The following is a 26,715-nucleotide window of genomic DNA, read 5'->3' as shown; positions in this document are numbered from 1 at the left end:
TAGCAAAGGAGAGAGAATAAGTTGGTTCACCTACCCTCTCCCTCCACCCTGCCCCATCCCTTGCTTTTGAATTTGAGCCTTAAACAGCTCATTCCATACCATCAGTGGTTAAGGAACATGAGCAGTCCAAGTCCAAAGGATGGATAAATGATAGATTGCTCAATCCTAAACAGTATAGATACTCTCAGAATATTTCTAGACTAAAACTGTGGTATGCTCATAAGAATTTATCAAGGAGTAAGATAATCTAAGTGGCTGTGGTTCCATGGCAAGGCGTGGCCAAATTGAACCACAAATACAGATCAGCAGCTCTGAGAGTAAAATGAATAACTCCTGAGTAGAGTTGAGGGTCATTATCATCCTCCATAAAAGACCGCAAAGAGAGGAAAAGCTCCAGTCTAACTTCCCAGTAATTAGCCAATCAAGGGTGATTACAAAGCCAGAGTGGTGTGCCACTCCGTTATCATAGAGTAGGAGTCAGTGTAGGGTAGAGAAGATTGGGCATGAATGAACTTTTGAATGACTTCTTTATATGAGCAACTTTCCCTGATATCAGTGAGGGGCTTCTCTGAGTTTTCTGGACAGATAACAGTGACTTGCCACAGGTGAATGGAACCTTGATCTATTGTGCTGCCTTTGGGGAACAAAATATGGACTTGTTTAGTAGTCAGTCATAATTTTGATTTGACAACAAAGTTATTTTGGTTAGGATCAATTTTGTGTGACTTGGGGTTGGAAAGACCCTAACCTGTGGTAAGGCATTCCAGATGGAGGTAAGCAATATGGCCAATGTCCTGTTTCCATTACAGCCCAATGGTATTCAAATATCATTCCTGTGAGTTGGAAGGGTTTTCCAGTTACAACAAGTGACGATGGCAAATTTGAGTAAATGGGAGATGACCTTAGGGACCTGGTTATCTTGGTGGCTTGATCTGAAATAATCCCATTCAGATTTCACAACAGAGTGATGCTGGGTACACTCAATTTGGCAAGACTAAGGATCAGAGAAACCCTAGCCTATGATAAGAAGTTCCATCCAGATGGAGGTAAACAATATGACCAGTATTTTCTCTATCATAGACCAGGAGCAGGCTTTGAATGGAGTATATTTTAAGGCCTTATTGGAAGGACACATATCAGAAACCTAGAGTTTATGCAGCTGCTCACTGACCATTGCCGCAGGTGCCAGTCAGCCTGTGTTTTAGGTTCACAACCTCAAAGACCATGAGATCATTACAGAAGCCCAGAAGCAATGCAATTTGTGACTTTTCCAAACCTGAGGATGGGGGGAAACATGCTTCTATTTGCAGGCAGTAAGGAAGTAGGTCCAATGACCTGTTGCCTACTGCAAGACTTTCACTGGATAATACATTTGAGGATCTGCTGATTTTCTGGGCCTCAGGAGGGTGTCAAGAGATCATAAGTGAGGGCTAAGGTAAGGAAATATACCACCCAATATCTAGATTCTAGTGAGGTGCTGAACTGACTTTTCAGACAAAAGTTTCTCCCAGACCAATTGCAGAAAGTCACAAGTGAGGCTCTCTAGCCCATCTCTCTGGATTGATAGCCATGAGGATAGCCTGGATCACTTTTTCCATAGGCCCCTTGAACAAGATGCACCAATAATATAGTGGAGCAGGAAAACACCAGGAGATAGGGGAATTTGAGCTTCAAATTAAATTGACAGTAATAGCTGTATAATATAAGTATCTTTGTAGCAAAACAGTAAAAATCTTTGCTGCTGTTCCCAAGTGAAATAAATAGTCATGTCATCTCCAGAATGGACAGACTCGGAAAAAAACCCAGACTATTCCCCAGATATCCTAGCATACACAGCATTGAGAGTAATGTAGGATGATGGGAAACTACTGTTTCATTGAGAAATATTTATATTTTCCTGTTGCATTTAAATATACCTGGAACCTTGTCTTTTTATGAGAACCTCAGGCTTTGCAAGTTGATTAGGGTAAGAATTGCCTGTGTACCTGGAAATCCCAAGGAATCAACCCTTAGTGCTTTAGGGGTAGACACCATAAGTTTATTGAACTGTTTGCTGTTTTCTCATACTGAACCTAATTATCATGATGAGTGAAGTGGAATTCCAGTAGCGCTCTAATTGGGGGAAATTTGGGGTGGTTTTGGAATAATTACCCAGAGAATATTTGCCTGCAGCTTTAAGGGGATAAACTATGGTATAAAGATCCCTAGAAAATTTTGTTCAGACAGCATTTGGATGACCTTATGCATTGAGGGAATCGTAGAAAGATTCTCACCCAGGATAGATGAGATGATTGCTAGTCCACCCTGGGAACTTACAATCTAATGGGGGTGACACTAAACAAACCAATATATACAAATAAGCTTTATGCAGGATAAGTAGAAAACAATGAAGAGAGGGAAGACACTGGAAAAGAGGGGAAAGAAGAATCTACTCCTCAATCTACTTAATGCAAGTGAAATGTAAAATAGAAAATAAACAGCTCTTGCAAAGCAGCTGTTTGCATGTTTCCCAATAAGGTGTGATCTATTATTCTCTATTAATGACCATTCTCTTTCTATTTGGGAATAAACTTATTCTCGACCTGATTCACAGTTGTTCTCTGGGCACTTTAATTAACTTTTCTCCCTTCCCCTCCCCCTTACTGAAGAGGATCACCGAGTTTGAAGCCCAAAAGAAAAATATTAAGAATATGAGATAGGCATAAATTCAAGTCCTTGGAGCCTTGAGCAGGTAGTGAGGAGATGGATAATCCCAGAAGAGTAAACCCAAAGACAAACCATGAGGGCAGGTAAAACACTAGTATTGGGGAAGGGCACCAATTCCTGTAACCTAAATCTTTCAATACCAGCTAGCTGCTGTTTTACACATAGATTTTGAAAGTCTAAATAAGTTAATGACTTCCCTGTACATCTGTTTACATTTTTCTCTTTAGAAAACCCTCATTTTCTCTTCTCATTAGAATTATTTACTTTGGTGCATTCTGAATTGCATCCTTGAGCATTTCCCATCTCTCATACCCATACCCTTTATCAGTCTTTCAAAGTCTCTTCTCCCAAAATCTAGGGTACATCAGATTATGCCTGGCTTGCCTCCACTTCTCTATCATAAACTCTGGAACAGAATGGTCACTTCCCCCAAGGTTCCTATCATCTTCAGCCCAGCAACCAGTTTCTTCTTATTACTGAGAATACGATAAAGAATAAAATTCCCCTTTGAGGTTCTTCTACCTTTTGAAGGATGAAATTATAATTAAAGCAAGTCAGGAAGCTACTAGCTGCTGTGCTTTTGGCAAAGAGGGAGCTCTAACAGATGTCTGAATAATTGAAGCCCTTCATCACTGTTATATCATGTTTCTGGGCCAGACTTGTGATCTGTTTCTCAGATTCCTTATTTTATTTCTTCTATTTTGTCCAGGTGAAATACTCTAGTGACAAAATTGCTTCCTTTTCTCTCTCTGCTCATCTTTAACCAAAAGTTTTCTTTTTTTTAATTTTTTCTTTTATTAAAGATTTTATTTGCGTTTTACAATTTTTCCCCCAATCTTACTTCCCTTCCCCCACCCCACCCCCACAGAAAGCAATTTGTCAGTCTTTACTTTGTTTGCATGTTGTACATTGATCGAAACTGAGTGTGATAAAAGAGAAATCATATCCTTAAGGAAGAGACATAAAGTATAAGAGATAACAAGATCAGATAATAAGATATCTGGTTTTTTCTAAATTAAAGGGAATAATCCTTGAACTTTGTTCAAACTCCATGGTTCTTTCTCTGGAGACAGATGGGATTCTCCAGTGCAGAGAGCCCCGAATTGTCCCTGATTGTTGCACTGATGGAATGAGAGAGTACTTCAAGGTTGATCATCACCCCCATATTGCTCTTAGGGTGTACAGTGTTTTTCTGGTTCTGCTCATCTCACTCAACATCAGTTCATGCAAATCCCTCCAGGATTTCCTGAATTCCCATCCCTCCTGGTTTCTAATAGAAAAATAGTGTTCCATGACATACATATACCACAGTTTGCTAAGCCATACCCCAATTTACTTGATTTCCAATTTTATGCCACCACAAACAGGGCTGCTATGAATATTTTGGTACAAGTGATGTTTTTACCCTTTTTCATCATCTCTTCAGGGTATAGACCCAGTTCTGGTATTACTGGATCAAAGGGTATGCACATTTGTGTTGCCCTTTGGGCATAATTCCAAATTTCTCTCCAGAAAGTTTGGATGAGTTCACAGCAATACCAACAGTGTAATAGTGTCCCAGATTTCCCAAAACCCTTCCAACAATGATCATTGTCCTTTCTGGTCATATTGGCCAGTCTGAGAGGTGTGAGGTGGTACCTCAGATAAGCTTTAATTTGCATTTCTCTAATAAGTAATGATTTAGAGCAACTTTTCATATGGCTATGGGTTGCTTTTATTTCCTCATCTGTAAATTGCCTTTGCATATCATTTGACCATTTGTCAACTGGGGAAATGGCTTTTTAAAAAATATGACTCAGTTCTCTGTATATTTTAGAAATGAGTCATTTGTCAGAGTCATTAGTTGTGGGGCAGCTAGGTGGCACAGTGGATAGAGCACTGGCCTTGGAGTCAGGAGTACCTGAGTTCAAATCTGGCCTCAGACACTTAATAATGACCTAACTGTGTGGCCTTGGGCAAGACAAACCCTGTTGCCTTGCAAAAACTAAAAAAAAAAAAAAAAAAAAAAAAAAAAAAAATCATTAGTTGTAAAGATTGTTTCCCAGTTTACTACATTTATTTGATCTTGGTTACAGTGGTTTTGTCTGTGCAAAAGCTATTTAATTTAATGTAATCAAAATCATCTAGTTTGTTTTTGGTGATGTTCTCCATCTCTTCCTTGGTCATATACTGCTCCCCTTTCCATAGATCTGACAGGTAAATTAGCCCTTGATCTTATAATTTGCTTATAGTATTGTTTTTTATGTCTAAATCCTGTATCCATTTGGATCTTATCTTGGTATAGGGTGTGAGTTGTTGGTCTAATCTAAGTTTCTTCCATATTAACTTCCAATTTTCCCAGCCATTTTTATTGAAGAGAGAATTTTTATCCCAATAGCTGGACTCTTTGGGCTTATTAAACAGCAGATTACTATAATTGTTTCCTGCTATTCCACCTAATCTATTCCACTGGTTCACCACTCTGTGTCTTAGACAATAACAGATAGTTTTGATGACTGATGCTTTACAATATAATTTTAGATCAGGTAGGACAAAGCCCCCTTCTTTTGCACTTTTTTTTTTCATTAAGCTCCTGGAAATTCTTGACTTTTTATTTCTCCATATGAATTTACTTACAGTTTTTTCTAACACATTAAAGTAATTTTTTGGAATTTTGATTGGTAGGGCACTAAACAGGTATCTTAGTTTTGGTAGAATTGTCATTTTTATTATATTAGCTCTACCTATCCATGAGCAATTGATATTTGCCCAGTTATTTAAATCTGATTTAATTTGTGTGAGAAGTGTTTTGTAATTGTTTTCTAAAAGTTTCTGAGTCTGTCTTGGCAAGTAGACTCCCAGGTGTTTTATATTGCCTGAGGTTACTTTGAATGGGATTTCTCTTTCTAGCTCTTCCTGCTATATCTTGCTAGACATATATAGAAAAGTTGAGGATTTATGAGGGTTTATTTTACATCCTGCAACTTTGCTAAAATTGCTAATTGTTTCCAGTAGTTTTTTTGGATGATTACTTGGGATCCTCTAAGTATACCATCATATCATCTGCAAAGAGTGACAGTTTTGTTCCTTCCTTCCCAATTCTAATTCCTTCCATTTCTTTTTCTTCTCTAATTGCTGAAGCTAACATTTCTAATACAATACTGAATAGTAGTGGTGATAATGGGCATCCTTGTTTCACCCCTGATCTTATTGGGAATGCCTCTAGCCTCTCCCCATTGAATATAATGCTTGTTGATGGTTTCAGATAGATACTGCTAATTATTTTAAGGAACAGTCCATTTATTCCTACACTCTAGTGTTTTTAGTAGGAATGGATGCTGTGTTTTGTCAAAAGCATTTTCAGCTTCTATGGATATGATCATATAATTTCTGATAGGTTTGTTGTTGATATAATTGAGTATACTAACAGTTTTCCTAATATTGAACCAACCCTGCATTCCTGGGATGAATCCTACTTGGTCAAAATGTATTATCCTAGTTATAACTTGTAATCATTTTGCTGAGATTTTATTTAAGATTTTTGCATCTATACTCATCAGGGAGATAGGTCTATAATTTTCTTTCTCTGTTTTAGCTCTTCTTAGTTTAGGTATCAGCACCACATTGTTTTCATAGAAAGACTTAGGCAGAGTTCCGTCTTCCCCTATTTTTCCCAAAGAATTCATATAGAATTGGAACCAATCGTTCCTTAAATGTTTGGTAGAATTCACTTCTGAATCCATCAGACCCTGGAGACTTTCTTAAGGAGTTCAATGATGGCTTGTTGAATTTCTTTTTCTGAGATAGGGTTGTTTAGGTATTTAATCTCCTCTTCAGTTAACCTGGGCAACTTATATTTTTGTAAATATTCATCCATTTCACTTAGATTGTCAAATTTATTGGCATAGAGTTGGGCAAAATAATTTCAAATTATTACTTTAAATTCCTCCTCATTGGTGGTGAGTTCACCTTTTTCATTTATGATACTAGCAATTTGGATTTCTTCTTTCTTTTTTTTAATCAAATTGACCAGAGGTTTATCAATTTTATTGGTTTTTCATAAAACCAACTTTTGGTTTTATTTATTAATTCATTGTTTGCTTTTGAGTTTATTAATTTCTCCTTTAATTTTTAGAATTTCTAATTTGATATTCAATTGGGGATTTGTAATTTATTTTTTCTCTAATTTTTTTAATTGCGTATTTAGTTCATTGATCTCCTCTTTTTCTAATTTATTCATGTAAGCATTTAAAGATGTAATATATCCCCTGAAAGCTGCTTTGAGTGAATCCCATAGGTTTTGGTATGTTGTTTCATTATTATCATTATCTAGGATGAAATAGTTAATTCTTTCTATAATTTGTTTTTTTGGTCCACTCATTCTTTAAAATGAGGTTATTCAGTTTCCAATTGGTTCTGGGTCTATATCTCCTTGGCCCAATATTGTATATGACTTTTATTGCATTGTGATCTAAGATGTATTCACTATTTCTGCCTTTCTGCAGTTTATCATTAGGCTTTTATGTCCTAGTACAAGGTCAATTTTTGTATAAGTGCCATGTACTGCAGAGAAAAAGGTATATTCCTTTCTATCCCCATTCAGTTTACTCCATAAGTCTACCATATCTAGTTTTTCTAACAATCTGTTTACCTCCTTAACTTCTTTCTTGTTTATTTAAGATCCCATTTCTTAAAAAGACGGTATGAAATGGAAATTTTCAATAGAGGAACCACTTCCATGCAGACGGGATTGTGAACTCGATTTAAAAAAAAATATATTTTGAAAACTATATTTCCATATAATTGGTTTTCTTTGTAATACTATTTATTTTATTAATGTATTTAAAAACTTGATTCTGATAAGGGGTCCATAGGACTCAGCAAACTGATTGCTCAAGGGGTTCATGACCACAAAAAGGTTAAGAAATCCCACTTTAATACTAAATTACAGATTTGTCCATCCCAAACCAGGCTTATTATGGGGACTCATTATTATTTATTTACTGAATGTTGTAGAGAGATTTTCTATGCTAATAATCTTTTTTTATTATTTTTTGCAAGGCAATGGGGTTAAGTGACTTGCCCAAGGCCACACAGCTAGGTAATTATTAAGTGTCTGAGGCTGGATTTGAACTCAGGTATTCCTGACTCCAGGGCTGGTGCTCCATCCACTGTGCCATCTAGCTGCCCCTATGCTAATAATCTTAATTGTTACTTCATGTTTTCATTATCTCAGTAAGTATACCATGAAGCATTATGAAGTCAAGATTTCTGATAGTATTATTTTAAAATGCTTTAATAAGAAAATAATTATTGTTTTTATTTGGATACCACTACAACCCATGCCAACCTTTGCTGTTTGTCTTTTGATCTCATCACTCAACTGAAGCTCCTTTCTCCAAAGTTACTAATGATCTATTAAATGCCCAATCTGATAGTCTTTTCTCAATCCTCATTCTTCTCAACCTCTCTGGTGCATATGATATTGCTGACCACCCACTCTTCCTGGAAATTCTCTCCTCTGGTTTTTCTCGACACTACCCAACCTCTCTATCTGATGAATCCTCAATAACCTTTGCTGGCTCATCAGCCATCTTTCATCCCCCCACCATCCATTATCTATCATGCGGCCTCCTAAATGTAAGTGGTTCCCCAAGGCTCTGTCTTAGGTATTTTTTTCTTTTTATACCCTTTCTTGGTAAACTCATCAGCTTCCAGAGGTTTAGCAATCACATCTCTGCAGATGACTCATCATCATCATTAGATCTAAAGACCCCAGTCTCTCCTCAGAGCTTTAGTTATTCATCAACAGTTGTTGGGTATTTCAAACTAGTTGTCCCAGAAATTTCTTAAACTAAATACATCCAAAACAAATCATTTGTATTTCTCCCTGGACCCTCCCTCTTCTAGACATCCCTATTTCTGTTGAAGGCACCACCATTCTTCCAGTCTTCTGGGTTTTTAACTTTGGCATTATCCATGTTTCCTCCCTCACACTCACCCCACATCTCCAGTTAGTTGCCAAATCTTGCCTGCATAGAGATGTTTGATTTCTAGATGAATTTTTCTGTACCGTGTCTGAGTGGCATGTTCAGTGGTCCAATCCAGAGGACATCTCTTTCTAGTTTTATGCCTCTTCTCTAGGGCACACCTCTTCCTCCTTAGGCTGGAGTGAATACTAGGAGAGAACCTCTTGTTTCAGTCCCATAGTTGCCCTTCAAAGCTATGCAAAAAAGGGGCAACATGCAAAGGTATAAGTATTCCTAGAATGCTTACCATGTTCCAGGCCTTGTATTAAGTGCTTTTATGAATGTTATCTCCTTACAACAACCCTGAAAGGCAGGCTATTATTATTTCTATTTCCCAGTTGAGGAAACTGAGGTAAACAGGGTTAAGTGACTTATCCAAGAATATACAACTAGTAAGTGTCTGAGGTCATATTTGAACTCAGATATTCTTATTAAAGATTTCATTTTATTTTTACAATTTATCCCCTGATCTTTTTCCCTCACCCCCACCTCCTAGAGAAGGCAATTTGTCAGTCTTTACTTTGTTTCCATGTTGTACATTGATCCAAATTGAGTGTGATGAGAGAGGAATCATATCCTTAAGGAAGAGACAAAAAGTATAAGAGATAGCAGGATCAGACAAGATATCTGTTTTTTTTCTAAATTACAGGGAATAGTCCTTGAACTTTGTTCAAATTCCACGGTTCTTTCTCCAGATACAGATGGTATTCCCCATTGCAGACAGCACAAAATTGTCCCTTATTGTTGCACTGATGGAATGAGTAAGTCCATCAAGGTTGATCATCACCCCATGTTGCTGTTAGGGTGTACACTGTTTTTCTGGTTCTGATCATCTCACTCAGCATCAGTTCATGCAAATCCCTCCAGGCTTCCCTGAATTCCCATCCCTCTTGGTTTCTAATAGAACAATAGTGTTCCATGACATACATACCACAGTTTGCTAAGCTATTACCCAATTGAAGGATATTTATTTGATTTCCAATTTTATGCCACCACAAACAGGGCTGCTATGAATATTTTTGTACAAGTGATGTTTTTACCCTTTTTCATCATCTCTTCAGGGTATAGACCCAGTAATGGTATTGCTGGGTCAAAGGGTATGCTCATTTTAGTTGCCCTTTGGGCATTGAACTCAGATCTTCTGACTCCAGGTTCAGAGCTCTATCCACTGGACTACCATCTGCCTCAAAAAGACAGTACAGTTTGGTATTTTGTTTCCCTTCCTCTTCCTTAAGGTATGTTTTAAAATAAGGCAAATGTACAACTAGGTGGCGCAGTGGATACAGCACTGGCCCTGGAGTCAGGAGGACCTGAGTTCAAATGTGACCTAGACACCTGGTAGAATTTTCTTTTCCTCTTACACTCTGAAAGGGGGACAGGGAAGGGAGAAAATACAACAGGAAATTTAAGTGATATAAAAACAAGATTAAATTTTTAAAAATAAAAAGCTGGAGCAGCTGGGTGGCACAGTGGATACAGCAATGGACCTGGAGTCAGGAAGACCTGAGTTCAAATCCAGCCTTAGACATTTAATAATTACCAAGATGTATGACCTTGGGCAAGTCACTTAACCCTATTGCCTTGTAAAAAAACAACAAAATAAAGTAAATGTCTATGCCACTTTTTGCATAAAAACACAACTTAAGAAAATTAAAAGGACCAAAAAACTGCAAACAAAATAGAGGGGCAACTAGGTGGAACTTCAATGAATAGGCAACCAGCCCTGGAGTCAGGAGAATCTGAGTTCAAATGTGACCTCAGATACTTACAAGCTGTATGACCTGAGCAAGTCATTTAGTCCTGATTTAATTTTTTAAAAGTGACCACAGACTGAGCCCCATGAGGCATGTGGTCATGTGGTCATGTACATGCAAACACAGGCTGTGAGCTGACCAAGAAATCATAGGCATGTGAGTCTGCACTAACCCTCATTTGCCCCTCATACCTCTGCCTGCCCCTATGAAACTCAGACACAGCATATTCCATCAGGTTTACACAACACACATACTCTAGGCTAGTAAGGGCCTTCAAATTTAATATGAGTTTCATGATAGTAAGGGGAAGTCACATGTTTCCAATGTAGAGTGTTTGACTTTTTCATTTTTTTTTATTTTTTTGCAGGGCAATGGGGTTAAGTGACTTACCCAAGGTCACACATCTTGGTAATTATTAAATGTCTAAGGCTGGATTTGAACTCAGGTCTTCCTGACTCCAGGTCCATTGCTGTATCCACTGTGCCACCCAGCTGCTCCAGCTTTTTATTTTTAAAAATTTAATCTTGTTTTTATATCACTTAAATTTCCTGTTGTATTTTCTCCCTTCCCTATCCCCCTTTCAGAGTGTAAGAGGAAAAGAAAATTCTACCAAACTGACCAAAATATCTAATGTTTCTATAAATTGCTCCATACCCATGGTCCCCAATTCTGTTAAGAAGCTAATAAAAGGAATATTTTCATGTCTTTTCTTTAGATCCAATAATTTTGCAGCATGACAAACAGAAATCCTTAACTGCTACATATAGTTGTGGTTTGTTTTTCATGTGATCATTATTTGAAGTTTTCTGTGGGTCAGTAGTATTTGTTTTTTTAAAGATAAAAGGAGCAGTAAATATGGAGAAAGAAGGGTAACTCATTCTTTGGACTGTGTTTTTATAGATTTTATAAATATATAAGCTTCAATGCCCATTTCATTGAAGGAAGCCACCACTAGAAGGAAGCTACCACTATTACATCTTCTTGCTGAACATGCTAACTGGGTACACTGGCATTGCCCATTAAAAGTTAACCTGGGGGCAGCTAGGTGGCTCAGTGGTTAGGAGTACTAGCCCTGGAGTCAGGAGGACCTGAGTTCAAATCAGGCCTCAGATGCTTGATACTTACCAGGTGCCTTTAAGCAAGTCACTTACTATTTCCCTTGCAAAAAAAAAAAAAGAAGAAAAAAGAAAAGAGGTAATGTGGGTAAGTCCAGTCATTAACTTGAACCAAACCATTATAGATCCTTTGGATGGTGATCACCTGGTGGACTTTGAGCAAAGAATGGCAGCTGAAGTCAATTTTCACTTGGCCAATTTCTCTGAGGTTGGATAATATTTCTTGTTTAAAAATTTACCTTCTAAAATGACAGTTCCTGCCTTCAAAGTGAGAGTGTGGAAACTTCAGACTAATGTGTTGAGACTGACATCACATTACTTTTTAAAAATCCATTAAATGAAATCAAAATGTTCTCAGAGGATTCTAATTTTCCAAGGACTAGGAGTTCTCATTAGTGTGCGCAACCCTGTATTGACAAGTATAATTTGAGTTGCATGTGTACCTCAGGGACACTGACAGTTTGAGGGGGGAGAGTCCTCCCTTTTTCAGTTCCTTTCCTTTTAGAACATATTATCCTAGAGTGAGAGAAGAACAAATGACTTTCTTGCCTTGGCACAAGCAGTGTTTATTTTAATGAAAATGACAAAAGCCAATTTTTTCCTGTTAAAGGTGAAAGATGTTTTACAATTTTCAGTACTTTTTCCAAGATGGACTAAAATAATACTTTCTAAAGGTTCTTTCATCTATGGGTCTCAAAGGACTTCAAAGATAACTCTTGTGGTGGCATAGTGGATAGAGCACCAGCCCTGGAGTCAAGAGTGCCTGAGTTCAAATCCAACCTCAGACACTTAATAATGACCTAGCTGTGTGGCCTTGGGCAAGCCACTTAACCCCATTTGCCTTGCAAATACCTAAAAAAGATAACTCTTAGAGTTAGCCATTTTTTTCTCTCTCATAAATAAAGTAACCAGAGAACTGAAAGTTTAAGACAATTGTTCAAGTCTACATGGCAAGACTGGGTCGAACTAAGAGTAGAATTTCACCTACTTGTGTGTATGTGTGTGTGTATATATATATATATATATATATATATATATATATATATATATGTATATATATGTATATATGTTGCTAGACTATATAACCTTAAGTTGACCAAAAATATTATGGAAATAGTTTAATGACAACCCACATGTCTACCAAATTTTAAGGTATATTTATGAGGTACTTTGCTCCCAGAATCTGGGGTGGTTTTATTAAAGAAGTGGGCTTAGAAGTTAGATCAAAAGGGTTTGAAACTGAGAGGTGAAGAAATGAAGACAACAAATGATGACCTCTTCTGTTTGACTCTAAATGGGAGTAGAACATACCATATTGGTTTGAGAGATTGGCAGTTTTTAAAAATGGGGGAGAACTAAGAATGTTTGTGGGAAGAGGGGGAAAAAGGAAAGAGAATGACAGGGCAAGCTTCTGGAATAGATGGAGTGGCATGGAGCACAAGTGGAGGATTCAGTTTTGGTTAAAAGAAGAGCTCTTCTTTAGAAACTAGAGAAGAGCAGGAGAGGATGAGTGAAGATGTAGAAACGTTCTGAAATGATGATATGATGGATAGTTTCAATTTGGGGAGGGAATATTTTTATTTAAAATTTATTTTACTATAAACTTAAAAATCAACAAATAGGAAAAGTTCAGTATGCTAAGATGAGAAAAAAGATTACATTTGAAATTATGAACTTCAATTCCTTATAATTTGAAGGGGTTTTTTTAAAGTATATATTAAACTTTTGTTGTTGAGTCATTTTTTTCAGTCATGTCTGACTCTTTGTGTCCCCATTTGGGGTTTTCTTGGCAAAGATACTGGAGTGGTTTGCCATTTCCTTCACCAGCTCATTTTACAGATGAGAAAACTGAGGCAAACAGGGTGAAGTGACTTGCCTGGAGTCACACACCTCATAAGTGTCAGAGGCCAGATTTGAACTTAGGAAAATGACTCCTCCTGATTCCATGTCAGGTGCTCTGTGCATCATGACACCATTTAGTTGCCCTTATTAAACTAATCATGCTACTACAAAATTTCCTTGATTATCCCCTCTGCGAACAGGGAGAGGAAGGTGGTATAGGATGTTTGAGGAGAGTGGAAAAGATGCTGCAGAAAGTCAGGAAAGAGTAAAAGGATAACCTTGTAGCACTGAGAACCTAGTTAATTCTTCCTGAAGGATTCAACAGTACAGAAGTAGAGCGTGGGCAAGGCTGCTGATGGTCCAGGTAAGTGACTCATAGTATTGGCAATTAAACAACAGAAGGGCAGAGAGGTAAGAGCTTAAAGCATAAAGGATATTATATATTTGACAAAACTGCGTCTATAAATGAGTTGAATTAAACTGGTTAATTATGGGGTGAAGGGAAAAAGGCATATTAGAGTAGAGGTGATGGACTGGTAATAGTAATGAAGATGGAAAATAGGATTGGAAGAAATCAGATGGAGGAAGACATGGAAAGACAGAAGATGAGCAATTTCATAGTTGAGAGTCCTAAAAGTAATGTTGTAAAGTTGTAAAGTGCATTGACTCTTCCATGTGCCTGAGATAAAGAGCATGATCAGAAGAATTGAGCAATCTGCTCAAGTGGGAGGCCAACGTCAAGGGACTGACTGAAGTTTTTAAGTCTGAGGGCAGAGTTTGGGGGAGAGAGGAGCCTAGGAACCAAGTTCAAAACTCCTCCATAAAGGAAGTAAAGTGAGCTGAAGATAAGCACAGCAAAGATCTGGAGCATTTGGAACCAGGAAAGGAAGTGGACTTTAAAGAAAGACAAGCTAGGGGTAGCTAGGTTACTCAGGGAATAGAGCATTGGCTCTGGAGTAAGGAAGACCTAAATATAAATCTGGTCTCAGACACTTAATAATTACCTAGCTGTGTGACCTTGGACAAGTCACTTAACCCCATTGCCTTGCAAAAAAACCCAAAAAAACAGGAGAGAAAGACAGGCTGGTCAGTGATGGTAGCAGAGAAAGGACCTAGAAGTTTTGTAAGGCTAAGACGATTCAGTGTAACTCAATCTAGTTTAACACTGTGCTGAAGAAGATATAAAGACAAAAACACAATTCCTGGCATGAAATAAACTTGTGGACTTGGTGCAATGGTTAGAGCACCAAGCCTTGAGTCAGAAAAGCTTGAGTACAAATCCAGTCTCAGACACTTACTAGTTGTGTGATGTCGAGCAAGTCACTCAACTTCCCAGTGCTTCAGTATCCTCATCTGTAAAATAAACTGGAGAAAGAAATGGCAAATCACTCTAGTATCTTGGTCAAGAAAACCCCAAATGGAGTCATGAAGAGTTGGACATGATTGAAATGACTAACAAATAGACAGATATAGATTATAGATTTGTGTATATGCATATATATATATATATATATATATATATACAGTAATTTTTTTTAACTTACGGAGGAAGAGGAGAGAACATAAATAGATGAAGAAATCAGGAAAGGTCTCATGGAGGAAGTGGCACTTGAATTGAGATTTAATGGGAGCTATGGATTCCAGGAGGTGAAAAAAGAGAGCATTTTAGACATAGCTGAAAGTGTGTTCAAAGGATATGAAGACAGAAGAAGGCATGTTATCTTTGGAGACAACTGAGTAAGCCAGTTTGATGGGATCTAAAGTCTGTGAAGGACTGAGTCAAATGAAATCCATCTGGAAGGATCCAGTGGAACCAGATAGTGAAGGGCTTTCAATGCCCAATACTAGAGGCAACAGGGACCGGGCTGACCTCACCTCCACGGGCTTAGGATGCAGCTGACACTGCCTCCACAGGGTTTGCACCACACAGGCTTCAGATGACTGAAGGGGAAACTGAGGCTGGCGTCCAGCCTCCGCGGGGTCCTTGGAACCTGACAGGAGGGATAGAGGCGCCAAAATGAGTCGTGTCAACACAGGGGCAAAGGCAGGAGCAGGTTGCCTGACTGGGATTGGTTTTGATAGTCTCAGGTTCCTGTATGCCTCAAGCAAGCTAACATCATTTCCAGGGTTACCAAACCATACAGTTTTCATCATCAGTCATATAGCTCATAAGGTTACAAGTTTTAAGCATGTGATTCCAAGTTTAAGTAATAATCATATAGAGAATTGATTTCTTATCCCTACTCAGACCATGATGACTTTAACCTGTCTATTACCTCATTTATTACTACATTGTATAATTGTACATTCATTTAAAGTTATTAATCACGCAATTCTTTTAATGAAAAGTTTTTTATATTTTCTGTGTAATGTTTTTCGATACACTTCCTTAACAACTGAGGGTCGTTATGCTTGTCCGCCCATCCGTTCACTCTTACAATAACCAATTTTTCTTTCAGGCCTTGTTGGATGAAGCCACAGTTTCTGCAACTTTTTGATTCTTTCCCATGAAACTAAGGCTGCTGGAGTTCACATATAGGTCACCTGTACTACCTATTGTCTCACCATCTTTTTCATATATTCCTGTGTTTGTTAAGGGCGGCAAAACTCTTAATTTCCCTGTAATTCTATCTGACCCAATTTGTATCTGTTTTCCCTTTATATACTTTGACATCTCCTTGGAATTCCCAGTGTGGGGTTTTCCAGTGATTTCATAATGTTGAAGCGTTTTCTATGCCTCAAGGAGAGGCACTCCTGTTAAATTTGGATAGAGTTTACAATCTGTTTTATTCAAGGAATTTCTCTGAAATCCTTCCTTTATAGTCATTCCACTATTAGGGTGAGTAAGTACTGCAATCAATAATAGACCTCTTAATATTTGTATGCATAGAATACCTATATATGTTCAAGAATGAAATGTTGTTCCATCATGCGGTGTGACCACCATGAGTCTTCTTGCTGCAATGGTGTCAAGCAGGTTAGACACCCTGGCTCCCAACAGTAGGGTAGGAGAAATTTCTCAAGCCATTTGAGAAAGTATGTTTTCCCCTCCTTCAGCCAAGTCTATTGAGAGTAAGATTTATGCAGGACTCAAATCCTTCTTTCTTTGTCTTTACTATAATAGGTCCTTTGTGACTCATAACTTGTGCTGTTATTTAAACTCCAGTGCCTCCTTCTCCCTGTATAATTTTCTTTTCCATGTCTTAATTGTTTTATAGCTCTTGTACTCATATCTTCTGTCAAAGAATATTCTTTTTTATCTATCCTGAGAGAAGAGCAGTTCTAAGTGATGGATTGATTTAGGAGCTTCAACACCTCATAATCATTTCATACCTACACACTTCCTCCAAGTACCATCACCCTCAACAGTCCCATTAGAAATGAAATTCTCTTCAGATGCCTCTGCTTTCTTATGCCATCATAATGCTGTTTCCTTTTCCCATGTCCTAATTGTTTTATAGCTGTCTTGTATCCCTTCTCTCTATCAAAGTAGTCGCCTTTCAATTGGACTGATAGAAGAGTAATTCTTGAGGCCTATAAGCAATCTTACATCACTAGAAATAATAAATGCATGTGCTTTTCAGGTTATGATGCAATAAGTATTACATGCAATAAAGGGCCATAGAAGGGAAATATAGTCCAAAAATTAATTGGAAATTTAATCAACTTAATTTTAAAGTTATTTAAAATAGTCGATTAAAGAACAAATCATACAAATAATCGCTTCCTCCATGAAAAATTATACTAATGAGGCATCATACCAAAATTTATGGGATGCAGTCAAAGAAATTTCAGGGGAAATTTTATCTCTGTAAATGCTTATTTGAATAAAATAGAGAAAGAGAAGATCAGTGAATTGCGTCTGCCACAAGGAAAAGCAAATGAAAGATCCCTAATTAAATACAACTTAGAAATTCTGAATATCAAAGTAGAGGTGAATAAAACTGAAAGTTATTTTTTATCTTCCTTATGGATATGATTTCTCTCTCATCACACTCAATTCGGATCAATATACAACATGGAAACAAAGTGAAGACTGACAGATTGCTTTCTGGGGGGTGGGAAGGAAGTAAGATTGAGGAGAAAATTGTGAAACTCTAATATTTTCATTAAAAAAATAAAAAAATAACAGTGAAATTTAGAAGACTGATAAATAAAATTCAGTTCATATTATGAAAAAAAGAAAAGCAAAGCATTGGTTAATCTGATTGATCAAAAGAAAAATACCAAAGATCCAGTCCCCAAAATGAAAAGGATGAACTAAGTAGCCATGAGGAAGAAATTAAAGAAATGGTGCAGAGCTATTGTGCCCAACTGCATATCAATAAATTTGATAACTTGAGTGAAATAGATGCATATTTACATAAGAACAAATTACCCAGATTAACAGAAGAGGAAATAGAATACTTGAATAGCCCCATTTCATAAAAAAGAAATTGAAGAAAGCATTAATAAATTACTTTAAAAGTTTCCAAGTCCGGACGGATTTGCAAATGAATTCTACCAAACTTTTAAGAAACAATTAATTCTACAAAAACTATTTTTAAAAATAGAAGGAAGAAGAAGTAGTTCTACCAATATGGCACCAATATGATGGTGATATCTATACCAGGAAGAGTCCAAAGAAACTAAAAAAAAAAAAAAAAAGAAAATGACAGATCAATCTTCCTAATGAACATTGATGCAAAAATTGATGGAAAAATCTCAAATAAAATTTTAGCAAAGATATTACAGCAAGTTAGCACTAGGATAATACTCCATGATCACACAGAATTTATAACAGGTAGGCAAGGATAGTTCAATATTAGGAAAACCCTCAACATCATTGAACATATGAATATCAAAACCAACAGAAATCATATGATTATCTCAATAGATGCTGAAAAAGTCTGTGACAAAATACAAATTCCATTCCCACTAAAAAGACTAGAGAGTATAGGAATTAATGGAATTTTCCTTAAAATAATAAACAGTATTTAATGGGCATAAACTAGGAGAATTTCCAATAAGATCAGTGTGAGACAAACATGTCCATTATCATCATTACTATTCAAATTGAATTAGAAATATTAGCTTCAGCAATAAGAGAAGAAAATGAAATTGAAGGCAATAGAATTGGCAGTGAGGTAGCAAAACTGTCACTCTGGCAGATGAAATGATGGTATAATGAGACAACTCTAGAAACTCATCTTAAAAACTACTTCATATAATTAACAGATTCAGCAAATTCACAGGATACAAGCTAAACACACATAAATCATCTGTCTTTCTATATATGAATCACACACCTTTTCCAAAAATAATCCCTCCAAATGTCCCAATATAAATACGACCGTCAAAAGCTAAGAGTTTGACCACCTCACAGCAAATTTATAGCCATACTCCCTTTTTAAGTACCCTCCCTTGCAATGACCCAATAGGAATACAACTCTCAAGAGCTAAAAATTTCATCCCATCACAGTCAATTTATACTATCTTCTGCCATCTTTCTTTCACTTGTCCTAAGAGAAATATCATTCCACATAATTAACTAGCATTTCCCACTTTGTTTTTTTTTAACTTATACTTCTAATACATTATACATCTTATACATCTCTTCAGTCTTTTATTTGAAAATTAAATTTTCTGTTCAATTGTAGTCTTTTTATCAGGTAAATTTGAAAGTTCTTGATTGCATTGCAAGTTTACCTTTCCCCTGAAACAATGTGCTGAATTTTGCAGGGTAGTTGATTCTTGGATGCAATCCAAGGTCCTTTCCCTTCCAGAATATCATACATCAGTCCTTCTGATTTGTTAATGCTGAAAATGCTAAGTCCTGCTTTGTTCTCACTGTGGTTCCTTTAATTTGTTTCTTTTTTTACTGCAGTTGCTTTCTTTAACTCAGAAATCTGAAATTTACCTATTGTAATTCCTTGGAGTTTTCACTTTGGATCTCTTTCTGGAGATATTGATGGATTATTTTAAGGACTATTTTTTCTTCTTCTTCTTGGATATTCGAGCACTTTTCCATGATAGTTTACCACATGTTACTGTCCAAGCACTTGTTCTGATGGTGGTTTTCAGGTAAACCAGTAATTCGTAAACTATCTCTTCTGGGTCTTTTTTGCCAGATCCATTATTTTTCCGCAGAGGTACTTGTCAGCCTTTTACTGTTGTTTGATGAAAACTTGGTGTCACACAGAGTCATTTGTTTCCATTTGTCCAATTGTACTTTTAAAAATTTTATTTTCTTCAGTTTGATTCCATTTCAAGTTGGTTCATTTTATTTGCTGACTGATCGATTTTATTTTTGAAATTATTGTTTTCTTTGGATAATATTTCATAATGCTTCTATGTGACTCTCATTTCTTTTCTCCATTTTTCTTCTTCCTCTTTTCTTCTGTTTTTAAAATCCTTTTCTGGCTCTTCAGAGCGAGCTTTTTTTGAATCAAGATCAGTTCTTTTACCCCATCGAGGCTTCACCTGTAGGCATTTTGTCCCTGTTTTCCTCTCCTGAGAGGGCATTTTTTCATACTCTATCACAATAGTAGCTGTCAATGGTTAGTACTTTTTTTTTGACTTTTGGCCCTCTTATCAATTGAGCTCTGTTCTTAGGGTCTAGGCTAAATAATCCCATGTTTGGTGTGTTTTTTTTCGGGGGGGGAACCTGGGTCCTGATGCCTGACTTTCCATTCTGATATTTCTGATGCTTCCAGGTTGCTCCCTATGCTAGGGTAGCCCAATTCTGCAAGAGTTTCCCAGGGCTTAAATCCTTGTTCTCTCAGCTGGGGATGAGGCCCTCAGTGCTCATGGAGCTGCACCAGGACCTTTCCTTTGATGTGACAAATAAAGACTTTCTCTGTCTTCCTAACTCTCCCATCTATGCTGGACTATACTCCCCCTTTTTACCCAAACCACAGGCCTTTTCCTGAAGTTCCTTCAAGAGCTTAATGGCTTCATTTTCTTTTTGGGGGTACTCTTTCCTTTTAGGATCTAATTAGAGACTTCATTCAAACTTGTTTCTGGAAAAGCTCCAGGAGGTTTCTATCTTTGTGCCAGCATCTTCTTTCTGCCCTGGGAGTGGCTAAGGATCTTTCTTGAGCTGAATTGCCAAACATACAAACTCTGCTACAGAGATCCCAACTCTAATTCGCTGGTCAGGTAGGCTGAATGTCAAATATAGCTTTGGCAACATAAAATTTTAGACTGTTTATAGAGAACTCACGAAAGACAAAGGCCGCACAGATGTCAAAAGAAGATATGCGAGGATCTTGAGAGGTGTCCGAAGAACCTTGAAATTGTTTGTGAGACACAGGAGACATGGGCACAGGACCTCTCAGCATGGCATGTCCCCATGAAAATAGATGTTGTGTTCTCTGAGCAAAACTCAGTTGGAGTAGTTCCAAAGAAATCTGAGATGTGTAAATTGAAAGACTTCTCTATTCCAACTGTACATATGAGTTATTTGTGTCTGATCTCTGGTAGAGCCTTCAGAGCTCATTTTAGTCTGATATACAAATGGATGCGTTTGTGTCCTGACATGTCATTTTGGTCTCACTTTGAGCCAGCAGCACCTTGTTTACATTTTTCCAAAATACTCATTAGATGTCTTTATCAAAACCTAAAGTGTATGGAATTCAAGAACACGGAGGCCAATCTAAGTCTGGAATATCTAGGCTTGAAGGAAATTTCAGAACACAGAATTCAGAATGTCAAAACTAGGAGCTCACTTAGAATAGGCATTTTCTGAGTTGTGTGTAATTTCCAAATCAAGGTGAGATAGATACTAGAATTTGTTATGACAGCATTGGGAGGGATTATAGTAGATAGACTGTGAGAGATGTCTAGATCCTAAGAAGAGACATTTCCAGAGTCAGTGGGATCCTCAACTGAGAAGGTCAGGATTGGTAGGATCCATAGAGCAGAGAATGGCAGTAAGAAGAAAACAAGGGGCATTAAAACCAGGAGTGTTTTTATAACACAGAATGTCAGAAGGTGTCTTGAAGGCAGACAAAGTCAGAACTGGGGTTTCTGGGAAGTGGTAAATAGTCAGTTCTGGCAAACCAAACAATGTGCCTAGGAAGGAAGGTGCTTGGGTATGTGCTCAGTGGACCAAAGTATAGGCAAGAAGCCACTGTAACCTTTTGTAATAGTTTATTTAATCTTATCAATATATTTTATATCAGACACAATGATGGTACATGAATGAAAACAGAGGTCTTTCAATACCTAGATAATTCTTCAAAGTGCCAAGACAATGGCTCCTTTTCCTTAAAGTGATAAGGAAAAAAAAATAAAAACTCGTAATATCCCGAAATCTCTTCCTCAGTGGGACAGGTCTTGATATTCCCCTAAATGGTAATGATTGTGGAGTATTTTAGGGAAAAGAATAGATGTCAAGTTGTTGGAAGTAAAAAAAGTACTGGATTTGCAATTTGAAGTTATTATACTGATAAGGCAGAAGAGAAGTGTATCGAAAGAATAAAGAATTGAAAAATCGATAAAAGAATATCAGGAACATCATATATCTGAGGAAGCTATGTCCTTCAAAGCTCACACTTCTGGTCTTAAAAGATGGTATCTGGGGTAGTATATTGGAAGTGGCAGGGAATATCGAAGAAGTACATTCCTTGTTATAAGAGAAGTCATCTATGCAGGCTAACAGAATGTTAGCTTAACAGACTGTTAGGATATGAATTATGAATGTAAGAATGTGGATAGGACAGAGATGGCGGGATATCAGATCTGAGAGAACACAAATGACCCAGAATTTATGAGCTTAAAGAAAACATTGGAGGGCACCTGAACTGGAGGATGCCTTAGAAGCTCTGTAGGAAAGTTAGTAGACATTTTAGATCTTAGAAAGTGGGATAAACTCAGAACCTGAATGTGGTACTCAGCTGAAGAAGTGAGATTTTGGCATGCTGAATTTGATGCCTGAAAGGAATCATGGATAAAAGAATGAGACAGGTAGATCACCATACAAAAAGGGAACTCAAAGCAAAGAGGCAATTTAGTACAAAAATGATCAGACTGTGGAGGGTTCGGGGCACCTAGGGGCCACAGTGGATAGAACACCAGTCCTGGAAACAGTAGGACCTGAGTTCAAATTTGGCCTCAGACACTTAATAATTGCCTAACTGGGTTTAGATTCGTAAATTCTATGGTTTTAACCATGTCATCTTGATTTCCCACACTGAACTAGTCTTAGGCCGCACAGAAGTTATCCTGAAGAAATTTTCCCACACTGTAGTAATGTGACAAAATTTTGATATTGAGTTCACAGTCTTTTCCTTGTTCTTAAGAGACTTAGTTTTTACTTTCCCAATTACTGAGTCATTCACGGGAGAAAGTAGAGTGGTAAGGTCAAAAGTCCTCCAGAAGCACCAGAATCCAGTTTTTCCCTTTGCTTAACAGATTTCTTAGCATATCTAGACCAGGGCTGCCCAAAATCCAGCCACACACAGCCTGCAGTGTGATTTTATGCGACGCACTATGGGTTTGGTAAATGCTTTAGTGAGTGAAACCGAGCTACTGTAGAGCTCTCATTAAAGTGGCAAATCAAAATGTGTTGTCCATTGCTTCAATAAAGGAAGGTTGTTTACAAGTAAGGTCGGAGAGCCCTGCTGTGGTCTCACTTTCTGCTGAAGAGAAGAATCTTTCCCAGTTCAAAGGAGAGAGTTATTTTAAAAAAAATCTTAGTGATGTGCACAAGCAATCTTAGGTCTATGCCTAGAACTGCCTAACATGCTAATATTACTACAGAGAGTGCATCTTTGATGGGTTGGACACATTGTTAGAATGTCAGGCGTAGGCTTGCCAGAAACTTTTCTATGGAGAACCCACACAAGGCAAGCGCTCACAGGAGGCTCAGAAGAAGAGATGGTGGACTGTTGAGTCCAGTAGGAGGGAACTCAGTGCCGACACCAATATGATGCCTAAGCTGGTTCGTTTATTGATCACAGGATACATACTTTTATACTCTACATTTAGGTAACCAATTACATAAGCGTTTTAGCAAGCATTTGTTTCACATGCATACCTTGTGTGTGTGTTATGTGATTGTTTTGAGAACCAAACAGTGTTTTGAAAAACAGAGTGCAGAAGGTAATTATCTCAGAATGTGCTTTCTATCTGAGCCTGGGAATACATCTCGTTAGCTCAGACATGCAGCTACTCCCTTATCTAAGCTCTGAAGCACATCTTGCTCGTTAAAGCACATAGCTATTTCTGTGTTAACCCTTCATAGCTCTTAGCCTAGAACACATATGACACCACACTGGACCACCCTGAACGTCCCTCTGAGGAACTTTAGAATTGACTGTGCAGCATGGGAGACACTGGCGCAGACCGCACAGCCTGGCATGCCCTCATCAGCGAGGGGGACTGTGCTCTAAGAACAAGGCAGAATGGACGTAGCTCAAAGGAAACGTGACGTCCGTAACTTAGAGTAAGCAGACAGGTGTTCCTGTGGACTGTTTGTGTCCACCCAGGGCAGAGTATTCTAAGCTCCTGTTGCTCTGATCAGCCACAGCCTGACGCACTGTCATTTGTTTCAAATGTACTGATGTCATTTGGAGTGTCTTCGATAAGTGAGGACAAGAACCAAACAAACACCTCTATGCAACTAAGAAAACCTACCCTGCACCCCTACCCCTGAGTTCAAAAGGAATATTAGAAGATATTTCAGCATTTAAAAATCAAAGAATAATTTAGAGATTTACACTAAAGGTGACACATATCGTTACAAATATAGTCTATCATTAGGTTCCACTGCAATAATTTTCTTCAATCCAGCAAAAGGTTTCCCAGTCCTTCTTAACTCTCCTTATCTTTCACTCTCAGTGTGATCAGGGTAGAAACGATCTGGAAGAGCCTCTTCTAAAACCTTGTTTCCCACTGAAAGTCTGAGCACAGGGTCAGTGGAAGTAAGTCCAGGCTTCCTGAGCTTCTGAATTTTGTCATTTATTACAGTTTGGAGTGAGAACTGTTTTAATGGCTTTATATTAATAGGCTTATGCAAGTTTTCATTTGAAAACAAATGAACCTGTCCTGTCATGCAGACAACTTGGAAGAGGCTACTTACAAATGTGTGGCCCAGCTACAGTCTTCTGCACCTTTCTAAGTTCCCTAAACTTGCTTTATTGTTCTCACAACACTCTTCTTGGGAAGAGTTAGGGGAATAGTGGGTGTTGGGAATTGAGGCCTGGACTCTAGTTCCTCACTTGGAGCAGTGGTGTGTTCACAGCATCCTTAATAAAGTGTCCTTGAGTGTGGTCATACAGGCACTGGCTGTTTGGGTTCGGTTCTGCCTATGAGGAATCATTATTTAGACTTGCGAAAGCATGGGTGGAAAGGTGGAAATCAAACAAAAATTTATTTTAAAAAGTTACAAGACATAGGCAGGGCTGGGAGAGAGAGGGAGAGAGAGGGAGGGAGGGAGGGAGGGAGAGAGAGAGAGAGAGAGAGAGAGAGAGAGAGAGAGAGAAGAACAGCTAAGCAGTGTTCTCTGGTCCACAGTTGAGAAGTCTGTGGCCCTGAGCTGGGATCCAACTGAGGGTTTTCTATATTGCTTCTCCTAGTAGAGCAAGAATTAGGTAAAGCCTAAGGAGATCAGGATACAAATTTTACATTAAACAATGAATTAGTGATATATCAAGAATGAGGGAGGTCTCCACCCAAGCATCCTTTAAGAGTATAACTCTTTGTGTTACAGTCACAATTCTCTACTTCTAGTCATTTTACATCTCAAGAGGAAGGTCTTAGTCAATTTACATCTCCACCCAAGTTCTACATTCACAGTTCTCTTCATCTTTCCCCTGCATCAGTCAGAGGGGGCTGGGGTCCTTCTTCCTCTGGCTGGTGCAAGGGCAGTGAGGACAGAAGGAAAGTCATCCATAGTTGTCTATGAAACTCTCCCAGAGTCATTGGCTGGGAGGGGACCAGGTGCCTGGCCTTGCAGGAAGGGTCTCCTTGGCTCCTGTGGGAGATTCACTGCCTAACCTGTTGTTCTCCTAAGGAGAAAGACGAGCGAAAGGTCAGAGATGCAGGTCCAGGGGCAAGGTACCCCTGCCTGGATGGGTCAATCCCTCCTGCAGGTGTGAAGCCTTATGTCGTTAAAACAAAAGATCTAAGGTTTTCCATGGTCAGGCCTTGTAGTTTAGCTACAATTACTGACCCCCAATTCACCCTTGATATACAGGGAGGGGAGAAGAGCAGGATTGATCTCATGCGCATATTTAAAACAGTTTTACTATTTAAAAAGACCACTGAACACCCTTGACTGGTCCTGGTCAAACTCTCAAGACCGTACTTGATTCACATTGCCTATCTCTTTAGGAACTAGCCATGGCTGAATGGAAACAGCATAATGCTTGGGGTTCGGGGAGGAGTGGCTCCCTCCTCAGGCAACCTGGAAAATTTGGTTTTATTCCACAAAATATTGGGAAGAAGTCTTCTTTGTTCTCCAGCTATATGAGATCTAATTAGACCTTAGCCTAATTGGAGTCTCACCCACGGAGAGGATGCTCTGCCCATGACCTTCCAGATTGGGACTCTAGAGGCTGTACCTCAGGACTCCCCAGCGTCTATTGATTCAGGTGTTGAAGCTGCCCCAAATGGGTGTTGTTTTCTCTTCATATTTAATATATTTATCTTAATATTTCTCTTACCATTTCTGTTTATGCAGGCTTTGCTCTTCGTTTTATTATATCTATTTATTATATTAGGAATTATTGGTTACTTTTGCTGTTAAACTGATTTATTTCTACCTGTTTTATAATCACTTTATCCAATATACGTTTTAATTTTGTTGGTGTGAATGCATCATGTTGTAGGAGCAAATTGAAAGCGAAACTCATTAATCAAACGTGCCTTCAAAGGAAAATATTGATCCTTTATTTCCATGAGTCCCCAGTAGTGATTGGGAGATCTTCACATCGGGCATTAGTTGTGCCCTTTTTGTACTCTGACCATATGCAGGTTTGCATTAAGGTCTGCCTGAGGAAGACCCTGAGCCTGTCTCTGGACACCTCTTATTAGTATTCTGGCTTCAGTCCCTGTTCCTGACCTGGGGGCACTAAGCATTTACTGAAATGGGAGAGTAGGTGGCAGGAGGGTGTGATGGGGAAACTTTCACTTTTATCCTTCTGGCTTCCCACTCCCCAAAAAGAAATAGAGATGAGAAGTCCCTGAGAAACAGGAAGATGCTCAGCCATGAGGCAAGGTCAGCTCCATGCACCTGCAGAGCAGTGCCACCCAGAATGATGAGCCCAGGGCGAGCTAGGTGGTGCAGGGGCTAGAGCACCAGAC

Source organism: Macrotis lagotis, chromosome X, assembly GCF_037893015.1.
Source record: "Macrotis lagotis isolate mMagLag1 chromosome X, bilby.v1.9.chrom.fasta, whole genome shotgun sequence".
Classification (NCBI taxonomy): Eukaryota; Metazoa; Chordata; class Mammalia; order Peramelemorphia; family Peramelidae; genus Macrotis; species Macrotis lagotis.
This window is presented reverse-complemented; position numbering follows the sequence as displayed.